General features: G+C 39.8%; 1 protein-coding gene across 11 annotated transcripts in view; it reads right to left on the bottom strand.

The window, feature by feature from the left end:
- Magi2 (membrane associated guanylate kinase, WW and PDZ domain containing 2) overlaps positions 1–27,100 on the bottom strand; it is a 1,223,070-nt gene that overhangs the window by 1,024,794 nt on the left and 171,176 nt on the right. The gene's annotated exons all lie outside the window — the stretch shown is intronic.

The following is a 27,100-nucleotide window of genomic DNA, read 5'->3' as shown; positions in this document are numbered from 1 at the left end:
AAAGAGTAATGAGAGAGTTTAGCAAAGATGGTGGATAGATAAGAGCAGAATACAGAGGCCCCTGAAACAGACAACTCAGATGCCAAAATAAAACATCGAGGGGAGGCCCGGACAGAGGGAGATGGGTCCTCTCAACCCAGGAAGACCCTAAAGGGAAAAAACAAAACAAAACGGGTCAAACATGGAGTCCTGGGGCTACTATTGGAGCAGCTAAGGTTTGGTGCTCTCGCTGCAGTGCCAGAACTCACAAGGCTGCCACTCATCAAGCCACTGGAATTCCCACTGCTTCAACTCCCTGGAATCGCAGTCACACTGGAGTTGGAGGTCAGTGAGCCCAACAGAGAACGGGGCCAGCAAGGGACCTGCATCGATTTGGGAATAAGGAAAGGGGCACCAACGGGACAACATTTTGGAATCAGGCAGGACTGGCAGGAATAAGGAACAGCAGTGACTTCAGTTAGTTGTTCCCTTCCCAGAGGAGATTGGTGGGGTGTGCTTGGCCTGGTCACGCCCCTGGCTGAGACCCAATAAGCTGTCCAAGGCAGTTCCCTAGTGCAGCGCACACTAAGGCAGTGAAGGCCTCAGCAGGTTGACTGACCCGGAGAGGAGGGGCCAGCATATGCTGCCTTGTTTGCCATCAATAGCACACTGGGGTGGGCAGAAATACCTAGCCGGTGGGCTTCAGAAAAACCATAACCAACAAGGAATGGGACTATATGTCTGTATGGAAGAAACGAAAAACATGAGAAGAGGAAGCAACAAGAAAATGTCCCTGGCCCCCAACCCTGTGAACATTGATCCAGGAGAGGTAAATACAAAGAGACTGAGAGCAGCTAACATGCACTATCAGACACGGCATCAGTGGACATAAAGAGGTATCTTTGGGGCCTCACAGACGAGTTCAAAAGTGAAGTATTTAATCAAGTAAAGCAAGATATAATTAAATTAATAAAAGAAATGCTAAGCACCTCTCGAGAAGACATAGACAGAAGAATGGAGAAACACAAAAAAAGGAGAGAAACATTCAATGAAGAATATAAAGAAAACACAATACATGAAGCAGGTTCAAAGAGATTACCAGGAAATAAAAAACTCCATTGAAAGCTGGCAAAACTGCTTGAAAGAAACTAAGGATAAACTATCAAAACTTGAAGACAGGTTTGCAATGTGGTCTTGATACACTAAAAAAGAAAAAGAAAGAAAGAAACACAGGCAGAGTAGATCAGGAGGTAGCGTCCACTGAGATGCTCTTTATAGGAAATATAATTAACCTGAAAAAGGGTTTAGGACCAAAAATCAAATATGAGAAAACAATACTTTATGTGACAGTGAACCAGAGGGTAATAGGGGCAACTCAACCAGCACCTGCTGATAGGTTGGAAAGACAGGTTTTAATAGGTAAAGGAATACAACTAGATATCAAGTCCAGGAGGGAGAAGGTTTGGAACCACTTAGGTAAATAGATTGCTGTTTGGTATTGACAGATTTTATTCAAAACTGTTATGCTTGATAGTATCAAGTCTGAGAATATAGGTAACTACACTGAAGATCACAAGATTCACTATGATACCCATTATGGTTTGATTATTACCTGTTTTTTGAAGTTTTACTCTATCTACAAAGTTTTGTTTTTATTAATATTGTTATGTACTGTTATTCAATTATACTATGTCTGATGACATAGACAAGTCTATTGAAGATAACAAGAGACAACACAGTAACCACTGTAGAACATCTTGTACTGTGGTTTTATATGACTTTTATGTTTCATGTATTTATAGGAATACATTGTTTTGTCTTGCTTTGTTTTGCTTCTCCCTCTAATATAGAAAGGATGGAAATACACTGAGACTCATACATGCATAGAGCCTATAAAGTTTATGAGAACTGATCTTATAATGCTTGATGCAATGAACAAATACTTTGAAGAAAAACAGACAATACAGTATCCAGTGCTGATTCCGTAGTATCATGATGTGAAATCCAGCAATACTATTATTCTTTGTTCAGAGTGATTTTAGCCTGCTTTGGTCTGTTTAATCTTAATTATGTGAAGTTATGGATAACTGCATGTATGTTTAAGTGTATAGGATTGATAACCATATTTCTAAGTTTTTGTTGGATAGTTGGATAGTTGAACAGAAATGTTTGCAATCTCACCGTTTGAATCCCCACTTCGTATGCTTCACTTTTGTAACTTGAGCAACTATTTGTAAGAGGACAATATGTAATCACCAATTAGTGATTTCTTACTGTTTATTTTTTCTTTGAAAGTATATATTATTTCTACACTTTTTCTGTTTTGTTTAGTCTTTTTTTAAATAAAATTTTTTTAAAAAGAAAAGGAATAATGTTAGGATTACTTTGATTTCAAGCAAAATGAATCCTGGTAAAAGATATTAAGATCATATATTCTCTTCGTACAATACAAAATGGGTAAGATTAATTGCATTTTTCTCTTTAAAACGTTACAATGTTAGTGAACGCAGTCTCTTTAATTTGTGGATGGTGCCTAACAATGCTGTAAATTGCATGTGTTGCTATTATGCATTGACTTTATTACATCTTTTTTCTTCTACAGGAAGTGATAATAGCAATGACTCTCACACCTGAGCCTTGCTCTGTGGCTGACACTGTTCTAAGGGATGTCAATATAATTAATTTTATAAACCTCTTCTAATGCTACTGGGAAGGTATTAGTATAGACATATTCTTATGTTACTCATGAGAAAACCGAGGCACAGAAATATTAAGTGTTGTATCTAAGGTTATAGAATAAAGAAGTTTAGAGAGACGGGTTGTAGAGCAGTCAGAGTTCTTGTCATGACACCAGCTCCAGACAGGGTAAGTGGGCTCTACTAGAAACAGCTACACGACTTTCAGCAGCACACCTGCCCAGTGCCTCAGTTTCCTTCCCAGAATGGAAATGATAATCACCATCTCCCAGGTTATACTGAGCATTAAATTGAATTTTGGATGTAAGCAGATAGAAGAGCCCTTAGCCTAGGGATAAGAGTTACCAGATGGTAGTTGTTATTTATTATTGTGGTTGTTGCCTCTACTAATGGGATCATTTTCTTCTGTGTCAGTGACAGCACGATGGCTTTCAGAGGCTTTGCTATGAACAACAAGCATGCATACAGGACTTCTAGTCTGAGAAAGGAAAACAGGTTTTGTTTTTAGCTTTCACCACTGAAAAAGTTCATGACTTTCAACAAAGTAGAGCTACAATCTGTAACCAAGAAATGGAAGTACTAACTTCAAACAGTAGGTACACTACAAAGTGTTCCCATGTTGTCCATTACATTTAAAATACATACCTTGATTCTTGGCATTCCTCTGGCACTGCATGACACTTCTTATTCTCTGATTTTATTATAACATTTCAGACATTACACTGAAACTCACAAAATATGGTAACATCTCTAAGCAATGACATTATTGCTAGCACCAAGGACAGCATCTAACCAGAGAAGGGATTCCACAAACATCTAATGACTTTATTACATCCTACTAGAAAAACTGCCTGTAGGTTTTGGGGGAAACCAAAACCAATTTGGAGACTGCCACTGCCAATCACTAGTTGTGGACTCCTTCTCAGTTATGTGACCTGTGTATCTAATTTATTTTTTTCTGAAAAATGAATAGTAATATAAAGATGGTAAGTCTTTCTTTGGAGAACTGTTCTAGCAATCAATGACAGTAGTACATGTAAAACAATTAAATTTATATTTGCACATAGTAAAGGCACCACATGCTCGACCCCTCCCGTGTTAATTTGCACATGTGAGTAGAAAAGTCACCTGCATTTATTGCTCTGTTACAAAGAGGGCACCCTAGGAAGTATTTGGACTTGAAACATTCAGTTCCCTAAACACTCTTGTGCAAGCTTTGATAGGAGGCCTATTTGCTGAAACACTTTAGCCTTAGTGTTTATAAATCAATGAGATTGCAAGAAATAATACCCAAATTTAAGCATGTGGGCACGTACAACTATTGGGGTACACCAATACTGTTCTACTTAACATGTGTGACATATGTAAACGTTATACAAGAAATAGTTTTTTCTGGATCGTTCCACCTGTATTTTGAAGACATGGTTAGTAAAGAAAAATGAAGTCTACATCCACGGAGAAGGGTAAAGAAAGCAATCTCAGGGCACTGCCAGTTTTCTCGTGTTTACGGACTGCTTTCTAATGTCACAAAGAATATCACCAGTAGTGTTTTATCTTGAAATAAAATTGTAGCAAAATGATAACAAACATTGGAATTAAGCAAAGTGCTTGGTATATTATATTTAATATTTAACATTTCTAACTTTACCACAACCATGGACCTCAGTGAGAGACCACAAAGAGCTAATGTTTACTCCCACGTTGGAATCTTGTCATGATGTAAGAAGAGACCACAAACAAAACTAAATAAAGTAGGCTTTTTCTTGCTGGAGACAAATGGTAAAAGGAATATAAAAATGTAATCATTTAATGGATCAGCTATTGGATCTGCCAAGACCTCATTCAAAGGGCCCCATTTCATTCTGAAAACCTCACATGTGACATTTAGCTTTCCTCTACCTCAATGAATTTAGACTTTTGAAATGGATAATGAAATTGCTTTCAATTAATACCTAGCATTATTACAAGGTGGCTCCTCTGCCCTTGATTGATTGCATTCTGCATCCTGTCATAGTTCTCTCTTTGCTGCACATTTTGAATTTGGATAGCCAGAGTAAAGACACAGATTTACCTTTTAAGATGCCTCAGAGAAAAAGCATGCCAAGTGAATGAGACAGAGATTGAAGCTATTCGTGCGCATTTTTAGAATGTTTAATACTTCACTGCCTTCACGCTTGCAAATCTCAATTTGGGATATTTTTACATTTGTCCCAAGCTTTGTATTTGACAACCTCAATGCTGCCATCTGCACAGGCCATGCAGATGAGAGAAATATGAAGATTTTTAACCCTCTGCAGAAACATTCCAACTAAACATATTTGGCCCTTAAATTTATGGTTTAGATTTTTTCTCTGATTTTCTTTATAAAACTAATGGATTTAATAAAGACCAAAACCATCCTTGTCTCTGTTGGTCCAATCTAGGCAACACTTAGGAGACGAGTGGACTAGTCCTTGAGAGGACTACATTTCCAAAAGCGTCTCATTTCTCCTGGCACCTTGGTCTCCTCCTCTGTGGCTTCCCACATGGATGGCACAGAGGGAGGCCAGTGCCCTCCTTGCACTGGAGATAAAACCCAAAAGCTCTGCAAGTGCATTCATAGAACCGTCCGGAGCCCACACTTGGGTCCTCTTCCATGGAGGGTGGAGTACAAAGGGAAGTGAGCACATCTTCATCATGAATGGCACCTCAGTCACACAGATGACGGCTTGTCTGACAGAGGTCCACACTACCGCATGGACTGGCTCAGTCCGCCAGTGCAGGACAGGACCCTGTCACACATGATGGGGGAATGCTGCGAAGTGTCCAGAAACAAATGGCAAAATTTCATTTTAAAATTTCACTTTGTTTAAAATTGCTGTCATTTGCCATTACTCAAATTGCTAATGACTCAAACAAGCAAAGTGATCTCTTGTGTCACACACACACACATGCTCAGAAAGCTAGCATGCTCCAAGCTTCACACATGGCAAGTCTTGTAAGTCAACTAGGGAGCCTTTGTAGAACATTTTTCCTGGCTAGTCAGAGAAGAGTCAAAGCTGCTCACTGCTGGAACGAGACAGAGAGCTGACCCCGCAGTGGAAGCTTGGGCTCCTCACATCTCCCAAATAACTTGCAGAAAGCTGGAGGAGAAGCCACTTCACCTTAATGAACCATTCAAAATTTTACCAACTTGGAAACTGTGTGCATGAACAATCTCCCTCTGAGAGAAGTACCTGCAAAGGTCTGGTCCCTCTAAGGAAATCAAGCCATCCATGCCCATGATGGCGTGAAGTGTAACACTTCTTTCCCTGTCAGAGTCTCCTGAGAAGGGAACCTCAGCTGAACAGCTCTGAGTCCTGAGTGAATGGAAGGGAAGGGGGAGCTGAGGTGTCTTTGGGCACAGTGAGTGGAGAGGCTCAGGGATAGCACGGGAGGGAGAAGAGCTGCAGGGCATTTGTCACAGCCTGGCAATGCATGCGGGATGAGTGGTCATGTCAGAGCTGAAGGAGATGATAAAGGTAAGCATTAGATTTGGTGTAACTCAACACCACAGATTCTTCTCCAAAAATGCACATCTCAGAAACTGAGATTTGATGACCATGCTTAGTAGACCAACACGCTTGTAGAGCTAAGTGTGAACCTCAAAGAAAACAAAATCACAAATGCTGTTGATCCTTTTAGGTATTTCAAATTAGACATTCCAATTAAATGTTCTCCTCGCTATTATTTTATCACAGTGTTATAAACATCAATGTTTTTCATGTCTGCTTTTTCAGCCCTGTGACCCACCCCTACATTAATTCAGTAATATTTGGTGTGTTGGAAATACTTTTTTTTCTGGGGGGAGGTGTGAACTGAACAAAAGCAAGGATTTTCCCTTGTTGTGTTTACTTGTCTAAAATATAGATAGCCAGAACGTGGTTCCATGAAATGACTTTTTAATCAAAACTAGTTCTCTTTAATTTCCATGGAGTAAAGTGCATTTAACTATTATTTTTAAATTAGAAAATTATCTCTATGCTTTACCTTTTATAAGTAATGAAGGCTGTTAGTCAGTGCCCTACGTCTACGCACATGGAGGCCTGGCATCCAGGAAACACGCATCACCTGCCTTAGCTGTTATTACTCTTAAAACTCACAGCCATCTAAGAGACTGCCACACATCAGGAGTCTGGGATGGGGAGGGCACGGTAGAGGGTGCAGAGCTCTCCGGCTTGCACTGCCATTACTGTCTGTGTTCCCCTCAAAATCAACTTGAGGGGTGACAAAGTGGCTTATAAATTTTATTTTTGTAATGAAATTGATAATTTATTACAATAAATCATATGATGATGAAGGTCACCTGAATATGTCAAGGGAAAAATATGGAGAAAGAGTCCGTTTGTCACCACAAACTCAGACTTCTTCACATAAACCATCTTCGAGCAGTCCCTCACTGTGAGGCAGGATGAAAGAAAGAAACTGGTAAATAATTTTTAAAAAAACTAAACCGAAAAAACAAGTATCACATAACAGGTAAAAAATATCCTAAAAATTTTATAAGATTAACCAAGTTCATTAAAAGATACCATATTGTTTCTGCAGTTAAATACTTATTCTAAATGAAAGGCAGCACTACAACGATAACTGTTTTCCTGAAATTAATAATTTATGTTATTTAAAATACATTTTCATAAATGGAGCCTACTACTAACCTAGGCACACACGTATACACAGAGAGCACAAAACAGAAACACAAGAACGCAGTTCTGAAACTGCTGCCCTAGACTGCTGCCTACGGGACAGCCCAGCACCAGCCTCAGTGAGCGACCCTCACTTCTCAGGCTGAGTCACTAACTGGCCGCATCGAATGCCTGTTATGAATGTCGTGTCACCCTTCATTTGTCCTTGGGGAATCTCTGCCTAATGTGTTTTGACAGAAAAGCAAAACAAAAGGTTTGATGGCCCATTTCCAACTCTCAGGGAGGCTGTTATACAGACAGGGGTTCCTCTCTCCCTTCCCGGACTGTCACTTAGATCAAGAGGCAGGGTTCTGGAGGACAACACACTATGCCACATTCCCCGGTAATAATAGGCCGAAAAACTGAATCAGTGACCTGTGTAAAGTTTCTCTACAGCAAGTTTTATGACACTATTCTGCGGTAGATGATAAACTAATTTAGGAAGTTATATATTTAGTTTCATGCCTATATTCAAATTTAATCACAGATGTAACGAGTGGTCATATAAATATATAGTTATATTAAATGAAAATCTTCATTAGTAATATAAAAGAATGCTATAAAATATCACCTTTTAGGTTACATTGGGGACAGATAATACAACTTCTCAAGATTTAGTAATAAGAAAGGCACTCAGAGGAAAAACCCTGAGTTGGATTAAATATCCAAGTTCTGTATGTATTTTTCTTTCTCTTTATGTCCATTTTTATGCAAAATCCATTCAGTCCATCCATAACAGCTGACAACATTTAAACAGTTTCAGCATTTCTGTAAAGATTATGCCCAAAGTCTCCTCTGACACTCAAGGCTGACTCAGCCATGAGTCCCTGTGAAATAAAAAAATAAATATGCTTCAATACTTCGAGCGTATTAGGCACATGGTGAATGTCCCCATTCCAAATGGAAAAAAAGGAGTGGGGTCAGAGCAAGACCAAAACCCAGCGGGACAAACACTGTTTCCTGTAGCATCATGTTCAGTACCCAGGAGAGACTGTGCTGAGACTCGAGTCAGAGTGCTGCCCACCACCACGCCTAGGACCTTTCCCAGAACGCTCAGGACAGCTTTTCTTATTTCCTGTGCTTTACTCCAGCAGATATTTCATATTTCTGGCATCTCCAGCTTCCTGAGGTTACCACCACTCTCAGAGCTTCACATTCCAATTTTCCAGGGGCTCCTTCCTTGGCCCCCAAGGCCTTGGTTGCATTCTGAGTAGAAGCCTCCATGGCCACACTAACTCTCGCATTTTGCTTGACTATAAAACCCACTAGCATGTGGATGACAAAAAGGTCTAACATCAGGCCCCACTGAACCATGACTCCAGTGACCTGAGTTGCTGATAGCTGTATATTGTAAAAAGACCCTAGGGAACCAATTCTCTGGGTGGCCTTTATGGATAAAGCATCCTGCGGATTTTCTTCTCAAGTGAATGTTTTACAGTTTTGCGCCACTGAGCTTGTGAGGGGTATGTATGGTCTTGCTGGTTCCTGAGATGCCCTCCAGCCATCTTTCCTATTCTCCTGACGCAAACGACCTGGCTTCATGTTTTGATAACCTTTTCAGCAACTTCACTGTCTTTTGCTCCAAGTCTGCCTTTATTGTTTTCTGATGAAACTGCAGATCTTTCCCATGTGTTTTTTGCTCTTGATTCTCATTATGGATCTGCCAAAAGTAACCAAAAGTACCCATGTCATAAGCTGTATCTTAAATGCTTTAAAATTTCCTCCATCTGATTAGTCTATTACCCTTAACCTCAGACTCCTGAAAAAAAATCTCAGAATATGAACAAAATATAAACAGATGCTCTGCAAAAGTGTAACCCGCATGTCCAACCCAAACCAAATGTCAGTGTAGGCCTTGCTCCATTCTAGTCTTCTGAAATTTAGACAGAATTACCCATCAGCCTGCCCACAACTCCAACCTTTTCCAGACTCTTCCCACAAACCAGTTCAAAAGGTCTCCAAAGCACACATCCAGATTCAGTCAGAGCAAGGACTTCACTTCTGTATATCACTTGCCCGTCACTGGGACACATCATCTGACACATGAGGCTGAAGAGAGGGCAGGTACAACACAAAGGACTTCTTTGTTTTGTTTTGCCTTGGCTCATGCACTCCGTGCACTGCGCCTTCCAAAAAGGCTCCACCTCTGAATGTACGACATTTGGGAGACATTTTTTATCCACATCATAATGCATGGGCAACAATACCACCAGAAGTCAGAACACTTTTGAGTGCCCTGGAGAATGTTTCATGGACAGAACAGAATTTGTGCTGCGTCTGGAGCACAGATAAATTTACACAGGTGGAATATGAACATGGGAGCACAAATATATTGCTAGGTATGACACAGGCATAAAAAGAGTCTAAGATTGGTACCAAAGGTAAATGGGTTAGGTAAGTAAAATCATACAGGAACTCACTTGACAGACTAATTTTGTCTTTGACTTTTAATTACCTACATTTAACTTTTGACTTAGTAATTAATACTTCATTGTAAAAAAATCAATGATAGTCAATGCTTCAAGAATATTTTATAATTTGTTTCACTTAGTCTTCCTAAAACCCGTAAGAGAAGACACTGCGATATCCACTTTGCACATACAGAATTTCAGCTCACAGAAGTCAAGCAATTTATTATAGATTTTCATAGCAATATAATTATCATAGTAATACACAGATTATCATAGTAACAAGTAGTCCTTTTGTTCTGCACTCTACCACCTCCCCTCTTTCCATTACCGCAAATATACAGGACCATGAATTCACTGCATAGATATCTGTTCCTGGGTTCAGCACAGTGTCTGGTCTCTGTGCCAGGGCTTGGCAGCCTTAAGAAAGCACCTGCTTGTTCTCCCATAGCTACTACGGCTCTTCTTCCCAGGGAAAGCTACTCGGCTCAGCCCCAATTCCAGAGAGTGTGCTGCTGAATTCCTCTGGAGGTGTTCGTGGCAAGTGTATTTCCCTAGCTGCACATTCCCCAATAGCTGTGACAATGGAAATCTTGAGCATGCACCCCACTTTTGTTTTCATATAGGAAACTGCCAGAAATAGACGCTATTGTAGAATTCTGGAATAACAACAGAATCCTCAATGGCTCTCTCAACGTCAGCCTGGGATCTACTCCAGCGTCTACTCTAGTCAGGGCAGGCTCTACCCTGATGAAATGGGAGTAGGGCCTCTTCCCCTAGCGCCTTAGGAATCAATCCAAGACTCTTAACAGAAATAAAAAGCATTGAATAATACAGTCTTGCCCATGCATTGCTTTTCTTCTTTTCTCAAACATCAGTGTTCTACCACAGTGCCAAATTTTGCCATATTGCCAAATAGTGCCAAATAGTACCAATGTGCTACCACTCTGCCAAATTGGCTACCATCGTGCTACACGCTTGCATACTTCCTTTGCCTTTCCTGGTAGCATTACATACTGCTTATATGATCCAACAGTCTCACTCCCAGGTAGTCACCCAAGATAAATTATCAGCACATACAAGATGATGTACCTAAACACTCATAGCCAATTCATTAATAATCTCCCCAAAGCAAAATTACTCTAAATGCCCATCAAGTGAGGGAGTACATGAACAAGAATGCTACAGCCATACAATAGAATATACTAAACAATAAAGAGGAATTTACGACTCATACTTGAATCAGCACAGGTGGCTCTCAGCTGCATTATGCTATATGACCCAGAGACCACGGTCCATGCTGCCTCGTGAAAATGGTACCCAGGAAAAGACAAACGGATGGGGACCTAAGACAAAGGGTTACAGGTGACTGTGGTGGGCCTACTGCACTAATTACAAAGGGGCACGAGGGAAATGGGGGCAATGACAGTGTCTCACACTTTATATGGGTAACCACGTGACTGAATGCATTTGTCTGAATGGAAAGAACTTAACATCTTCAGTGTATGAATTTTGCCATTTGCCAATTACTATTAATAAATCTGACGTTAAAAATCCATATCTTCTTTCATTTTTGCCCAATTCTCATTCACTTTCTGCATAACTGTCCTCATCTTGGGACAACTCTTGCCCATTATTTAGACCCCCAGTTGTGTCCTCCAAGAAATTAAACTCTCAGCCCACACACTGTTATGGGCTTCTTCTCTGTGCGTTTTTGTGCTTTTCTTTCACCTTTTATGAGACATAATAATATTGTAGCCCCCAAATGTAAGCTCCTGATGGAAAATGCAGTCTTCCTGACCTCCACATTCCCGGGGACTCAGTACAATATGACACCTCAACAAGTGATTACTACATGCATCAAAATGATGCTTGAACTTTCCTGTCAGTTCTAAGATAGACACAGAGATTGCAGCATTTGTTTGACTTTGATCACTTAAAACTGATCATTGTATTATTAATTATTGTCATATTAGAAAGAGTACAATGAAGTTACTACCACACTTTAATTACGATATCACCTTTTAAAACATTTGCACAGACACCTATAGAATGGTTCTACTCTAAATCGGTTGAACATACCTTTTCCTGGATAAATGGTCCCACGATATATGCTAAATACTGTAGAATAAAATACCTTACATGTTTTAAAAACATAGTATTTACAGAAGTCACGATTTTAGTTGTTATTTTGCCTTTATTACATTTTCTGTAACTTTTATATCCTAATTTAGGCAAATGTGTATATAAATTTATTAAGCTCTGTGGACTAAGGCAATCAAGAACTGTCATTGGGCAATGAAAAATTTAGAGGATGAGGAAAATCCACGCAAAGTAAACTGCTCAGTTGAGCTTGTTTTTTAATATTCCAAATTGCTTACTCTGTCTTCTTTCCTGAGACACAAAAACACATTTTATGGCCGAACTGTGATGGAGTGCTATTGGGAAATAGTTCTTATGAGATAATGCTGCCCCAACAGAATCCGAAGCACTAGCTGCTTTGTACAGACTGTCACCAGCAGAGCGAGATTTCCACATGGCTTTTCTGCTAACAGCAATGTTATTCGGACTCAGAGCCTGGGCCACTAAAATGTTAATCAAAGGAGAAAGTGGAATTTCATGGTAGACTAGGAAGATGAATTTAGCATCTGAAATTTACACGTGAGTACAGGAAGCAACTTGTTTTCCACTATTGACTGACTCAGATATGAAACAGATTCTAAAATGATGGTACCATCAGGGTGGCTGCAGCTTCCAATCAGAGGATCATTCATCTTTCCTTGACACAGTGGGGGACAGAGACCGGATCTATACCCAGGACAGTGTGCAGGCCCCCAGCTACGTCTGCATCATGTAAACCTTAAATTGCACAGCTTAATTCTGCAGCACATATAATGCCCCCCGTTTGTACTGGCCACTGACAAATTATGAAACCTGTAAGAATTAGTATGGAAACTACCTCTTAGTATGGAAATTAGTAAGTTGTATAAAGCTCTGGAATAAAAAACGAATGTTCAAATACCAGACAAACCTTGCAGTATGATACAGGTTGTACTATCTGGTCATTGGGTTTCTATTCTTTTCTTTTATTCCTTCTCTTTCCTTTCTTACTTTCTGCTTCAGTGTCCAAAGTATGAATGCATAGAACCAGTCAGTGAGTTTTGTTCACTCCAAGTCTATTCCTAGTTAACACTAACATAGTGAAACCTTATTCTAGTTTTAAAGTAGAGGAAGTAGCACAACCTCCTTAAAAGATTATTTGAATAAAGTGCACATGTCATACTGAGACTGTATGAGAATGTTGCTTTTTAAAATCAACTATAAATTAAATTATTAATGCATATTTAATATCCAAGTTATAATTTGTCAATTCTGGCATACTCTTTATTTCAAATATCTTAACCAATGTTGAGAATATTCCAAAGCCTCTAAAGCAACTGTGGGAAAATAAAATTCTAGTGAAGTAAACACTTTAAGAAGCATTTATTTTCACACTTAAATGGTCAATATTTAATCAGTAGGTTAAGTATCCAATTTCAGGGTTCAAATGCAAGCTAGCTGCTACCGAAACACTGGCAATAAATAGTGTGAGTGTGTCCTTGTGCCATTGTAAATTACCGTCTATTATCACTAAGCTAATGTGGACAAATCTCAAAAAGCTGAATTGGTCATAAACTTAAAACATGAAAGCAAACAGAGTGGCGGCTTTGGCATGACTCATTGGCGGTTGAGGGATAATTCACCAGCTCCAACAAATTCACCCGCTCCAACCTGACTTCTCTCCATGCAATGTGTTTTTGCTCTTGATATATTGCATGGCTCAGACATTTACAGTAAAAATGCAAACATTTTAATTCTTACTACCAAACACTCCATGGTAGTAAACCACATCATGTACCAGCCACACGAGGGAAGCAATTTGCTATATGGTTATCAACATTCACAATACTGCTATAACACAGCCTGTATTTCCTTCAGTCCTTACACAGAACTTTCTTCTGCACGTAATTCTTTTCTTCCAGCGATGAAGAGTGTCACTCTAGTACCACACCACATCTTTCTCTGGTGAATATGTATATTTATATATTTTGGCAGGAATAAACATTTAATTGCATACTGATCCAGATCACAAATAAATGAGAAAAGTGACCTGGATCCATTTTATCTTTAATAGGAAAAAAAGCCCAAATTGTTACCTGTTACTTTTTTTTTTTTTTTTTAATCAGTTCCGGGGATTGAACTCACGACCACCTGCTTGCAAGGCAGGTGCTTATGCCACTGAGCTAAATCCTCAGCCCCACCTATTACTTTTTTAACCTTAAGACTACAGACTAGAAAGTGATTTTCATGTTGGCTCTTAATTCCTTAGTATCGTTGGCATTTTTCATGCATTGTGAAAAGATGATCTTTTTTCCCTTTGATAATATGATATCACACTAAAGACTGGCACCAGGGAAATAAACAGGAAGCTATGTCAACGTGGCCAGGTTAAAGCTGTACCCGTCATGGCCTTTTTGTGGGGAGATAACTGAAAATAATACTGTTACGATTATATTGTCTTGAAAATAAGCAAAAGAGGACCCATGCCAAGTGCATTTATATACTGGGAATACTATTTCAGGAACACAAAACCTAGCCTGTACTCAACAAAAACTGGTGGTTATAAAGTAAGCATAATGGCATTTTGTTTGCTATATTATAATAAATGTGTCCTTGGCTCTCTCTTGGGTGACACTAGGCAGGATGATACAAGTGTATTCTTCCAACATTCAAAATAGAGAAAATGCACCCAAAGAACCTTAGCTCATAATCATAAGCCAGGCTGGTGTGGTCACTTCCAATTGCATTTGGTCATTTGTAAATTGACTTGAGATCTTGGCCTCCTAAAGTTCAAGAGAGTTAGGCTGAGACCTGGGAGGGGCTCGGGGAGGTTCTAGCTTGTTGAAGTTGCTCTAGATCTAAGTCAAAGGGAGGCATCTCAGGATCTTCAGAGAAATTCAAATCAGCCCAGAGGCCTGCAGTAAGGAGGGCAGTGTCTAGGGCCTGTTTCCCTCACTGTCTACCGGCCATCAGCAAGTAGGTCTCTATTTTAAAGCCCTGGCAGCGTATGCTAACTTTATGAGCTCATGTGAGTTAAGGAAAATGGGATTAGTTACATCTATTTCTTTTGAACTTGTTTAGGTCTGATGTAAAGCTCTGCAGGGAGTACACAGCTATAGTTTCTTTTGAGCCAAGCAGAAAACTTGATTAACACACTGGTACTAAATACAGGAAAAATAAAGCAGAAACGTCATTTATAATTCATGTGACTTATTCTTCAGGAATGTCTCTACAGTCTTTTCTTTTCTTTGACATATCTCATATATCTTCCAACCCAGAATTTTCTGTCTTATTTTTCTCTCCATTCTGCCATGTGTAAAAGTCCACACATGCTTCTCTACCTCTACACACCAAATAAGAACAGCAGAGCAGAGAGATCAGCAACAGAAATAAAAGAGATCAGAATATAGGAGAGAAATTCCTGAGTGAAATACAGGTTCAGAGTGGGTCCAACTGCTGATACATATGAAAGGTACTGTTTTTGATAGCAATCTTTACCCCAGAGCCTATAATAAGATCAAGGAAAAACAGAGCAATTTCTGCAATTGCAAATTATCTGTCACCGAGAAGATAAGAGCTATAAATCCATGCTGCATTTAATGACCACGAATTAGATTCTAGGCTCCAGTTGCAGAGAGAGAATGGAATTCTAAATATGCCATCCTGGAATTGTTCACTGAAACCTCTCTCATATTTTATTTTATTTGGTAAAATTTATTTGAAAAAAATTCTGAACTATTGCCATAGCACTAAAAAGATGATTAGTCAGGACTGCTTCATTTTTCTCACGCTCCTATCTTGCTCTCAGTTCCAAACACGAAGTACTCAATAACTGTTATCAAAAGAATGAAAAATATTTATTTTAATTTACCTTGGGATATGATAAAGTCCACCCATATCTTTAATGCTTATGCAGAGAGTTCTTGGTTTGGTGGCTTTCATACACAAGGTATATTATGTAGTGTTTGCTTTGAAAATAAGGTTAGCCTTGTAAACATGAAATGACTGGGAATGCAAGAAACAGGAAAATTATTTTCTAATTTCTAAAAAATTTTTTTGTACTTTTTGTCTTTATATGAGACTTCTGCCAGCAGTAATAATCTTAAATGACAATCCAATTGCATTAAGGCAGTGTCTTAAAATTAACACTTTAGAAGGCTAATGCACTCGTAACAATTAGTCTGTTCCCTACACAAGAAAGAAAGTACAGTAAAGATGAAGGCAGGAAGGCAGGTTGATTAGTGAGAGCTCTCAGTAAAAGAAAATCACAGCAAGGCAGCCCAGGATTAGTGCGAGGGAAGCAAATTTAACACACTTGATGATCATAGGGGGACCATTTCATGGAAAAGGTTCAAATATAATCAAACTCAGCACGGTTCAGAGATGGGAAGCAGCACAGAGCAGCATCTCTGGAGCCCAGAAACCAGCCCTGTCTCAGCTCCAGAGAAACACACAGAACCTCAGGCAAGATGCCGCGCACTCCACGCCCTGAGTCTGCAGAATGAGCGAACGGAACCAGATGGACTCTAAGGTCTTTTCTAGCAATAAAATGTTATGATCTCTTGTCTTTGGGTTGATCTGTCACAGAGCATTTTCACTTCATCGATTTTAACAGCAAAAGTAACATAAGCACTTAGCTCCTCTTGTTAACACCCTAAGAGTAAATGATGACAGTTTTATTAACACCACCAAGGTAAAATGTATTTGAAACCTGGGTAGGTGACTTGCAATCCTTTCTATCACTTAAGAAAGTAGACCAGAATTACAGGCTTCCCACTAATAACAAAACATAAAAAAGGATCCACAAAAGAATGCATAAAAGTATTTTCTGAAAAATATATTTTCAGACTAGAAGAGTAACATGTTCAAGACAGAACACGTGTATTTACACACATGAACATAAATATACATAAAGAAAATGTAGAAATGTTCAGCAACCTACTACCCTGAGAAACCGTAAGCCTTTAAATCTCAGTCCCTCATTCTCCCCCCTCCTTCCCTCTCCCTCCCTTCTCTCTTCCTCCCCCCACTCATTACCCACACTTCCACCTGCGTCTCTCCACAATTCACACTAGCGAACCCTATTTATTTCACTCAACATAAACATTTGACCATAACATTAAAAACCTGTATTACACACGACTTTTATTTTTCTTGAAGAACAGCCTGTTCTTGATTATTTAAGCATTCCTCTGTCCAGATTTTAGCATTTCCTAACTCTTCATAATTTTATGAAATATCTTACACACATGTCATTTATTGAATTTCTATTTCTCTACATAGACTTGCAAAGAATGTTACAGAAAAGGAAATTTTGCAGCTACACCTGAAACTACGGTAATCCTGGAATCAAACACCAGCATAATTTGATTAACAGAAAATTCTGCAGAGAAATCCAGGTATTGAAACTGGTAAGTTTTCTTGAAATGAGGACTTGCAGAAGTAATTCATACAAGGAAGTATATAACACCATTTCATAATATCCTATTGGGAAGGATTTTGGCTTAATGCGTTTTTATTCTCTCATTTAAAAAATTTCAATTGCTTCTTCTCATCTTTCCTTCTATTGTGTTTAAAAGTCTATTTCTTATCTCTTGGGCGTCATCTTTGTCTTCTTGCTGTTATTTCCAGAACCATCTTCGGTGGCCTTTTTGCTTCCATGAACTAGATCCTCCCCCTCACTGCTCTGGTCTCCTTCCTACCAGCTCTGCACTTGCCAGCTGTTGGCATGCTTCATCTTTAGCAGTGCCCTGTTCTTGTCTTCCCCGGAGCTTCCCATTTAACATGTTGCTTCTCTAATGGAAGCCATGTCTCCAAGCTAATAGCTACGCGGGGTAAACGTGCCAGGAAGTTGAACAGCAGAACAAATCTCACCCCTGGGCTGAAACCTCACAGCAAGACTTTCGTTCCCTCTGTGGTCCCTTCTGTGTTGATGGGAGTGGAGTGAGGTGGTCTCTTGTCCTCCCTAGAACAGCATAGTGGAAAGAACCTCCTCATTAGCACCGGCCAGTGATTATTCACAGAGAAATGTAAATGCTGTCTGAAAAGAATAACTTGGGGCTGGGGATTTAGCTCAGCAGCATAAGTGCCTGCCTTGCAAGTGTGTGGTCATGAGTTCGATCCCTGGTACAGATAAAAACAAAAAAGACCAAAAAAAAAAAAAAAAAAAGGAAAGAATAACTTGCTTCAGATAAGAACTTGGAACTCTTAGGTGGGCATAAACTCTGTCCTTGAAACTCACACTTGAAGCCTCTGACGACAGAGCTCAGGTAGTAACTCCACCCTTCTCTTTTAAAATGTCACTATTAGAATTGTTAAAACATTTTAAAGGTGTAAGAAGGGGATTCTATCTCTTAACCCATGTTTTAAAAAGGGTGTGATAAATGAAAACTGGTGAACTGATAGAACTTGAGGATGTACCTGACTCAGAGAGAATTTTGACTGATTTGTGACTGATGGTTTTAAATGACTATATAATATTCATTAGGGAACAATATCCAAACTGGGACAACGCTGTGCCTAACACATACATGACGACTACACATGTGAACACTAGTCGTTTTTTTCTTTGTATTTTCACTTAATTTCCTATGGGTGAAATATTATTACCGGGTGGTTTGCATGATGATACTTATTTCTCTTCTCATATAAGATGAGCAAAAATGACTTCAGTGTTTGGTAAAGTTGAAGTTGATAAATATTATGCTCATCCTTACTTACCTTTTTAATCTTATTTCTTTCCAAACCTGAACACCATAGTTCACTAACATTTACAGTATGAGGAGATTTTAATCTTCCCAAAGTCTGATGGTTACAGGTTGACCGTGAATACGAGAGGGGCTGCTTTCTGGAAATCCCTGATCAATGGTTTTAAGATTCACCTTTTCATTCCCTTGTCAAATCTTTACTGCATATACAACATGCCATACATTAACTAACTTAAATATGATGTAAGGAGTAATTTAATGGGAGCTTTGAAAATAGTTTTAGAAAATGAAATGTGTGATTTTGGAGAAGCAGAAAAGCCCAGCTCCTGGCATCTGAATGATAGGCCGGCACTCACAGGTAAACCCATCTTTTCCTATAAAAAATTCACAACCTCGCAGATTATGAAAATCCCCCAAGTTAAGTTGAAGATCGGCGTTAATGAAATAAAATAAGACAGAATCATGATGTTGTCTAAACAGAGATGAAAAGCACAGGTCCCTGGCTTCTTAGAAATCAACCAAGCCACTAGTTGGCAAATAGAGATGCCAGCATTCCTCCCCATGGCTGCTAATCTCCTGACACAAGCTTACACTTCAAGACCCGGGTGCAGGTGTTTACTGTTTGCTTAAATCATCCAATTCCTGCTTCCCAAACAAGCCAACAAACAAAAGTCTGTATTCCCTGCAACTTACTGTTTTCTATACTCAAATACTAATAAAATATATATAGTCCTCATCATCTATCAGATACTGGCTTAAGTCCTCAGACTCAAAATAATCCAGTGAATTAGATATCAGTTAGCACCCAGCAGGGCTGGGATTTAAATAAAGGCTGTCTAAGCCTGGAGCCTGATGCTTAATCACTGCACCACAATGACAATACAGTACCACCTTCCAAACTTGGTAATTCATGATGTATTGCACTGAGGCCTGTGTTAAACTCACGCTCGCTCATTCTGCATCTGTGAATCCGTATCCCAGATAATACGCTTACTGAAGGGGAGCGCTGTCACTAATCCCTCTACCTGTCCTTCACAGTGGTTACTACTTATACAGACTGAAGCAATCAAACAAAAAGTTTAAATGGAGACACTAATTCACGTGCTAGAATACAGACTTTTGGTTCTCAAACTCTGCAGTGCATCAGATTTACCTGGAGAGCTTATTAAATCCCAAACAGCTGAGACCCAGCAAGCAAAGTTCTGATCCTATAGCTCTAGGGTTAGGACTACTTCAGTTTTCCATGTCTAACAGGTTGTTAGATGATGCTACTGCTTTAAGAGTCTCTGAGAGCTAACATTATAGATAGGTGGAGATAATAAATTTATCTGAATATTTAGGTGAAGCAAAATTCCATGTATACTTAAATAATACAGAAAGATCTTTCTACATAAAATGGAAATACAGGTAAATGTAAGTCTGGGAAATTTCAATTTCATAGAAATGACAATGTACCAGTGGGATTCTAATTAATTAGAAGGAACTGCAGAGCACATAAACAAATTTGAATAAAACACCTCATCTCCATGTATGATCACACAGCAAATCATCTTTAATTTGATGGCAAGTATTGAACTGTGTATCTGTGACACAAATATCTTATTTGAGCTATGTTATAAATGATAGAAACCCAGGTAGAGTTGATTTCCAGTATGAATTGCACTGTAAATATATAAAACATATCAGAGATTTTCCTGCCCTGGTGAAAACAAATAGAAGTCTAGTTGCATTAACATAATAATTAAACAACACATACAATTTAGGAGAATGGCAGATAAAGAAGCTACTTATGTCAGGTTGATTACCAAAGCCAGTAAACAATTCCCTCTAGAGTCACTTATTATTTCTAGAGTAAATTATTTATGAAGATCGGTTTCATAATTTAAGTGGTCACTGGGAAGACACTATTTATAAGCCACAAGTTAAAATGCGGTATTAATAATAAATTAAAGCATCGCATCAACATCTCATGTGTCAAAACCACACGCAACTGTTCCCGAAGGACTGAAAAACTCATTACTACTGTATGTCACCCAGGCGCTCTTGCCAGAGAGCTGTCCTCCCCTTCCAGATGCCACCTGGGAAGCAGGCGCCATGGCTTCAGTGGCAGTCGTCCAAGCCCAAGTCACTTAAGCTCCAGGGCCACAAAGCCAGAGCAGAGCGCGGGGGCAGAGACAGCACCATTCTATTCCTGTGCCCGTGATTTGCCCAGGGCCTCTGCATCTGTGATGGGCCCGGGTTTGTCCTCTGGATCTTCTGCCCATGGTCAGCTTCCCAGGTCCACTGACCACTGCGGCCACCCCGCTCTTTGCAGCCCTGCTGGTCTGCAGGAGCTGTGCAGCTCCTTTCTCTCACCTCCGTTCTGGACATTTGCTTCCTCCCTGATGGTCTCCTGCTCCTCCAATGGCCAGCCTCTCCCAGGGAATGTCTTCTCCAAGGTCCGCATCTCCTACCCTTTGTCCTTGACACCCACACCGACTCTGGTTACCAAAAACACTCGGAGGAGTTTCAACTCCTACTTATTTCAACCCTGAAAACTTATCTGTTAAAGAACCATGAATGTTGCTGATGTGTTAGACAAAATGCCCACTTGGCATGCATTTTGCTATAAATTCTGCCTGCATTAATTTCAGGGGTTTCTTTGTTATATTAAACAAATGCTGCTTAGGCCCAATTCAGGAGACAACCTGGTGTAGCAAACCCTCTTCACCACCATACGGAGTGGCCACACTGCTACCGTTCACTGCCATGTTCATTAAATGTTCTCCACATCCCACGCACTGCACATACATCATCTCATTTATTCTCAGAACAACCTCTTCGGTATGGCGCAGGAACACAGTTCTGCATATGAGTAACCCCAAGGTCAGAGGACTCAGTCCAAGGTCACCCAGGGAGGGAGTTGTAGAGCTGGGATTCCCATTTCGGAATGTCTGACTCCCTAATCCGTGCTCCCAGTTACTGTGCCCATCTCCCTCTCCTTGAAATTGTCCGTATTGTAGGGATGTTTAACCGTGCAAAGTTGAGTTATTGTTCTTTAACAGAGAATGAATAACAAGTGAAAAAAAATTTGTTCAGGCACCCTTCCCTGTAGGACAGGAAACTTCATCTAAGCACACAATTTCAGAAGTTCTAACTCTTAAGGTCACCTGTTGGATCGATCACCTCTCAGTTCCCTCCTGCTGTCCTTACCTCTCGTCTAAATCTGTTCAATTACAATTTTGACCTCTTGGAACTTATAATTTCAAGGACGATTAGGAGCAGCTGGTCAGCAGCTTCACTGAGCCTCTGGTATATATGAAGGTATCATTACATCGTTCTTGTGCTTTCTCTTCTACAATTGCATTTTCTTTGATTTTTTTCTTAGAACTCCCTTTTTCCAACCTTAACTCCTGTCTTATCCTCAGAATGCTTCTTGAGTTTTCGGTATTTCTGTTACTTACAGGGCGGGTGAGTGAGAGGCAGTGGGCTGGCAAGTCTTACCCCATGTTTTATTTTTTTTATCTCTTTTTTAAAAAGAGACTAAAATAAGCTTTTCAGTGAGCTTGGTGTTTTGCAATGCCTTTGACTCAGGATCAATGACAATAAACTTAGTCAATATCATTCTTCAGAGTTTGAAATAATTTTTATTTTTGGAATTATGCTCAGTCATGGGTGATTTTGTTGCTTGTCTTTTTTACCATCTCCACATCAGTGTCCTGTGAGTGCCCAAAGGGACTGAACACAGAGCAAATTTACTGCTCTAAGATCACCAAGAATACTGGGGTCTGAAAGCAAATCAAAGCACTAAATGAACTGACTACTGAGGTGGAGTCGCTATTCCTTTTAATGTGAAATTATGTGATTCTTGCGAAGTTGACATGACCCTGCACAGTGTGATCTGTTAGCCAAGAACATGGAGTCTCAGTTTGGAGGAATAAGTTCTAGAGAGCCACTATTCTTCATGGAGATCGAGCTTCTTAATAATACACTGCATACAGGAGTGATCAGAAATATTCTCAGCCACACAAAATGCTTAGTATGTGGGGAGATATATATGGTAACCAGCTTGATTTAACCATTCTACAGTGTATACACGGGTCAACATAGGCGGTAAATGACAAATATAGACAATTTGTTTGAGAAATTTTAAAGAAACTTTTAGTTTCATTGAACATTCTTCTTAGGTTTTCTGAGGCATAAAGTGAGGGGCATATTCTTTCACTGGTTGGACCTTTCTCTCCCTGGCATATTACATATCATGCCATTTTCAACTCCAAGAAAAACCACTAAAATTATCATAACTACTGTAGCCATTAATATTACTTTTGAGTTTATAATGCTAATATGTGTCAGCTGAGGATAAATGGTTTATTAATCCAAGCACAATTTTATTGTAGATGGGTACGATGTAAGTGAATTTAATCTAAAGCTTCATTTTTATTTTTATTCTCTACACATTAGTCATGGTTTAATTTTGCTGAATTATCACATTTTTGAAGCTAATGTGCCTACTTCTTCTTTAGTTTGCCAATGAAGAGGGTGCAAGACTGAAGCTGGCAGTAAGTTCTAATTATTTCTACTTTTCACTGGATTCATCTCAGGGAAAAGCAATGTCTTTTAAGACTGAGAAGAATATTTGACGCTAAGTAGGAGACAGTGAGAATTGCTAGGAATTCTGCATTGTGTTCCCTGGTAAAAACTGTCACAAAAGTTTGCGCCACTAAAATTTTTTGTTGAAAATCTGAGGGTGAGAGCAATGCAATACGGAGTATTCCGGGAGGTCCCTGCACAGCCCGTCACAGCCGCCTGCACGTGCTACACAGACAGCGTGCTCTGAACAGCAGAAACACTGCAACCACTTTGCTCTACTGGGACTCAGGGTTTTAAATGGCTTTCTATAGTGTGGGACACTTAAGGATATTTTTCATTTTTAAACACTGAATTCCTTGTCGGAGCTAGCTACTTCAAGTGCAAGTTCTGAAAGCAGCACAGGCTGGAAGGAGACAGAGGGTTAGGGTTAGGGGTTAGGGGTTAGGGGTTAGGGGTTAGGGGTTAGGGGTTAGGGTTAGGGGTTAGGGGTTAGGGTTAGGGGTTAGGGGTAGGGTTAGGGTTAGGGGTTAGGGTTAGGGTTAGGGGTTAGGGGTTAGGGGTTAGGGTTAGGGGTTAGGGGTTAGGGGTTAGGGTTAGGGTTAGTGCAGTGGCATAAATGCTCGCCTGGCAAGTGCAAGGTCATGAGTTCGATCTCTGGTACAAACAAACAAACAAAAATCTTGAGTTCATGACCATGAGGGCTGAGTGTGCACCCCTGCAGCTGAGAAGATTGTCATCCGTGAGCTGATTTACTCTTGGAAATGGCTCAGGAGTTGGCCCAGCTCTGCCCCTCCCTGGCATATTCCTGAAGGCATTGCATTACGGTGATACATACATATCCATGATTATGGCAGCACAAGTAACAGCAGTGAAGCTCTGAAAGAGCCTAGATGCCCATCAGTCAGAGAAGTCACTTGAGAAAACGTGTTACATATGCATCACGAAGTCCTGTGGGGCCTCCACGGAAGAACAGAACCCTGGCATTTAGAGGGAAGTGGATGGAACTTGAGATCAAAATGTTAGCTGAAAGAGACAGACACAGAACGTGCTTTCTCTCCAGTGAGAAACCTAAGACAAGAATAAATTAAAAAGTTAAACAAAGGGGAGCTGGTAAGATATGAAAAGGCAGACTTACTGGAGATGCAGAAGAGGAGTGTGAGGGAGGAACAGAGCAGGAGAATAAATGGACAAGAAATGATTAAGCCATGCTCCGTGTGCTTGCCAGTCTGGCCCCTGAAGCAATGCGACTCTGAAATACTGCCAGCACACATTAATAAAAGTGTCATAAAAATAATGATCTCTAGGGAAATAGCCTCATGTGTGTACAATACTGGAAAAGTAATTTAAAATCTAAGACAATGGGTTTCCGCTCATGCAATTTAGGGCCACAATTGGGGTGGACGGGTGGGTGAGCGGCCTCTGACTTTCTGCTGCTGGGTTTCAAGTATTTTGCCCTGGCGTTGTTTACTTGAACATCCACAAGTGGACACCGTGCCTTCTCCAAGTTTTGTGATTTCATATACATGCATGTGTGTGAATAGAAAATTCACCCAGAAAATCAAAGCTCAGTTTTCATGACTTATTTCCCTACTCTATGGTTCCTAAGACCACCTGAGAGACAGTGGCCACCATCCTTTTCTCCCAGCAGGGAGTCTGAGGCTGTATGAACACATTACACCCCGTGGCCCTCTCCAGCCAAGGGTAGGGGGACAGAGAACAAAGGGGCAGCGGCCCTCGCTGTTTCCTGTCTCTTCTGTTCATGAGGACATGGTGAGGCTTGAAAATGTTTTCCTCTATTAAAATCTCATCATAAAAACCTATCACTGAACTATTTGAGGCCAACAAACTCTTTTGTAAGAAGTCTAAATCTGAAGGTTTTCAATCATAAGGCAACCATGGGGTCAACAACATTATGATGGTCCTGCCACATGAAGCTGGAAAGATGCAGGAGGAGGAAATCTACTTTCTGAGTAGCTCAGGGTTTGTGTAAATGACACCATTTGTCATGCCACTGCTAAATAGCCAAGAGATCTAAAAGCACTTTATGTGTGAAGAAATTCATACCGTAAACATTGAGTTCCTCGTGATAGAATAGAGATATCAATCTCATTTTCTTTTATACAGAAGAGACCTCTCAGGCATGGCAATAGTAAATAAAGTGCAGAATTTGCCCAAACATCAAAATCTAGTGCATTTTGATTACATGTGCTGCATCGCTTTCTTAAAGGTCGTCTATGCTACTATCTTATACATTTTTAACTACAATTTTCAATTTGGGATAAAACATGAACTTATGTGTTTCCACACACTTTACAAAGTCATTTACTGCTATGTTTCAATGCAATTAAAAAATGTTAACATTTATGCATTGTAACAAAATGTAATAGATACAGAAAATTACGTAAAGAATTTTAAAACTCTGCCTATCAGCCTTTTTAACGAGTAGAACACTACAAAGTATTATTCATTTGTATGCAAATGTATGAAATAAATTTAAAATGTTAGGAAAAATATAAATCTGAGAATAAAACGATTCTTTACACATAAGTCTGATAAGGTAATTAAAGAATCAGTTTGTTAAGTGGAATGCGGGGCCTGAAGATACGTAGTGACACTTTGGAATTTTGTAGCTATTGTTAAACTGTCCTTCAAAGAACAGTCTACCCTCCAGTGTGGGGAAGTACTTTCCTCCTTCAAAACTCAGTCCTACCAAGCCTTTCCATTTTTGTCAACCTTGCGGGGACTGTACTCTCGGGTCACGACAGCCGAGCAGGCCGATGCACTTCTCAGGAATTCAGCTTGATTTTACTCTTTCCCTACTGTCCGTGCTCTCCCATCAGTCCACTCTTGGGGTTGCTCATCTTTTGCTGTTCTTTGAAAAATTCTATGTATAGAATATGCATTCCTTCTATTTCACATGGCTGACAAATATTTTCCCCAGTTTGTTGTTTGTTGGTTTGTGAGACTTTTTGCAAGACCGTAGACACATACAATTTGTAAGTATTAAAAGTCTCCTTGTTTTTCTTCCCAGTCTCTGAATTTTGTGAGACGCTGACAAAGGCCATCTTGCTGAAAAATATTTGTTAAAAGTTTCCCTTCAATTATTCTGTGCGTGTGTCTCTCTCACTTCTCTTTCATGTTTAAGACTTTAGTTCATGTGGAATTCATTTGATGTGAGGAGTTGTAAGAACACAGCTTCTTGTCTTTAGAGGCAGCAGTCACTTCCTCCTGGTTATCACTGAACAAAAACAGGCCTTAGTTACACATTAAATCTGCTCGTCTGTATTTCTGGCCTGTGTTCACTGCCATTTATCTGCTCATCTTCTACCAGTACCCTGATGCTTTAATCATCACAGAGCATCTTCATGCATTTTAATGTCGAGCCGGGCTGGACTGTGTGATTCAGTAAACACAGTGGAGATCCGGTCTTTGCAGGGACAGTTGGAAGAATCTGATGGGCTCTTTCAATGGTACCAGAAGAAGAGAACCCAAGACCTGGGGCTTTCCCAGCTAACTGGACATCTGTAGCAGTTCAGGGTACTCAGATGATGACTAAGGATTCTTTGCTCGTACTCTTAGACCTCATTCTTAAGAGCCAACCTAGCAGCTACAAATAGTAAGTATCATAAACTTTAGCACTTCTCAAATTATCCCTAGGCTGATTCTCTATCATTTCCCTATTGTAAGTTTTTAAGCCCTTGAACCTTCACCTTCTATAAGATTAAGATTTCATCTCCCTACAAGTATAGGATATCCTTTGTTAATACTCTTAAAATATGAAGAGCTAGGTGTGAAGGTGCATGCCTGTAATCCCAGTAGTTGGGAGGCTGAGACAGGAGGATTGTGGTGAATTCAAGGTCAACCTGGACTACATAGTGAGACCCTGTCTCAGGAAAGTATTATTTACAATTACAATTGCTTTTTATGAAAAAAAC

Source organism: Cavia porcellus, unplaced genomic scaffold (genome assembly GCF_034190915.1).
Source record: "Cavia porcellus strain 051 isolate PalLab524CR breed Dunkin Hartley unplaced genomic scaffold, mCavPor4.1 scaffold_2, whole genome shotgun sequence".
NCBI classification, from domain to species: domain Eukaryota; kingdom Metazoa; phylum Chordata; class Mammalia; order Rodentia; family Caviidae; genus Cavia; species Cavia porcellus.
This window is presented reverse-complemented; position numbering and strand designations above follow the sequence as displayed.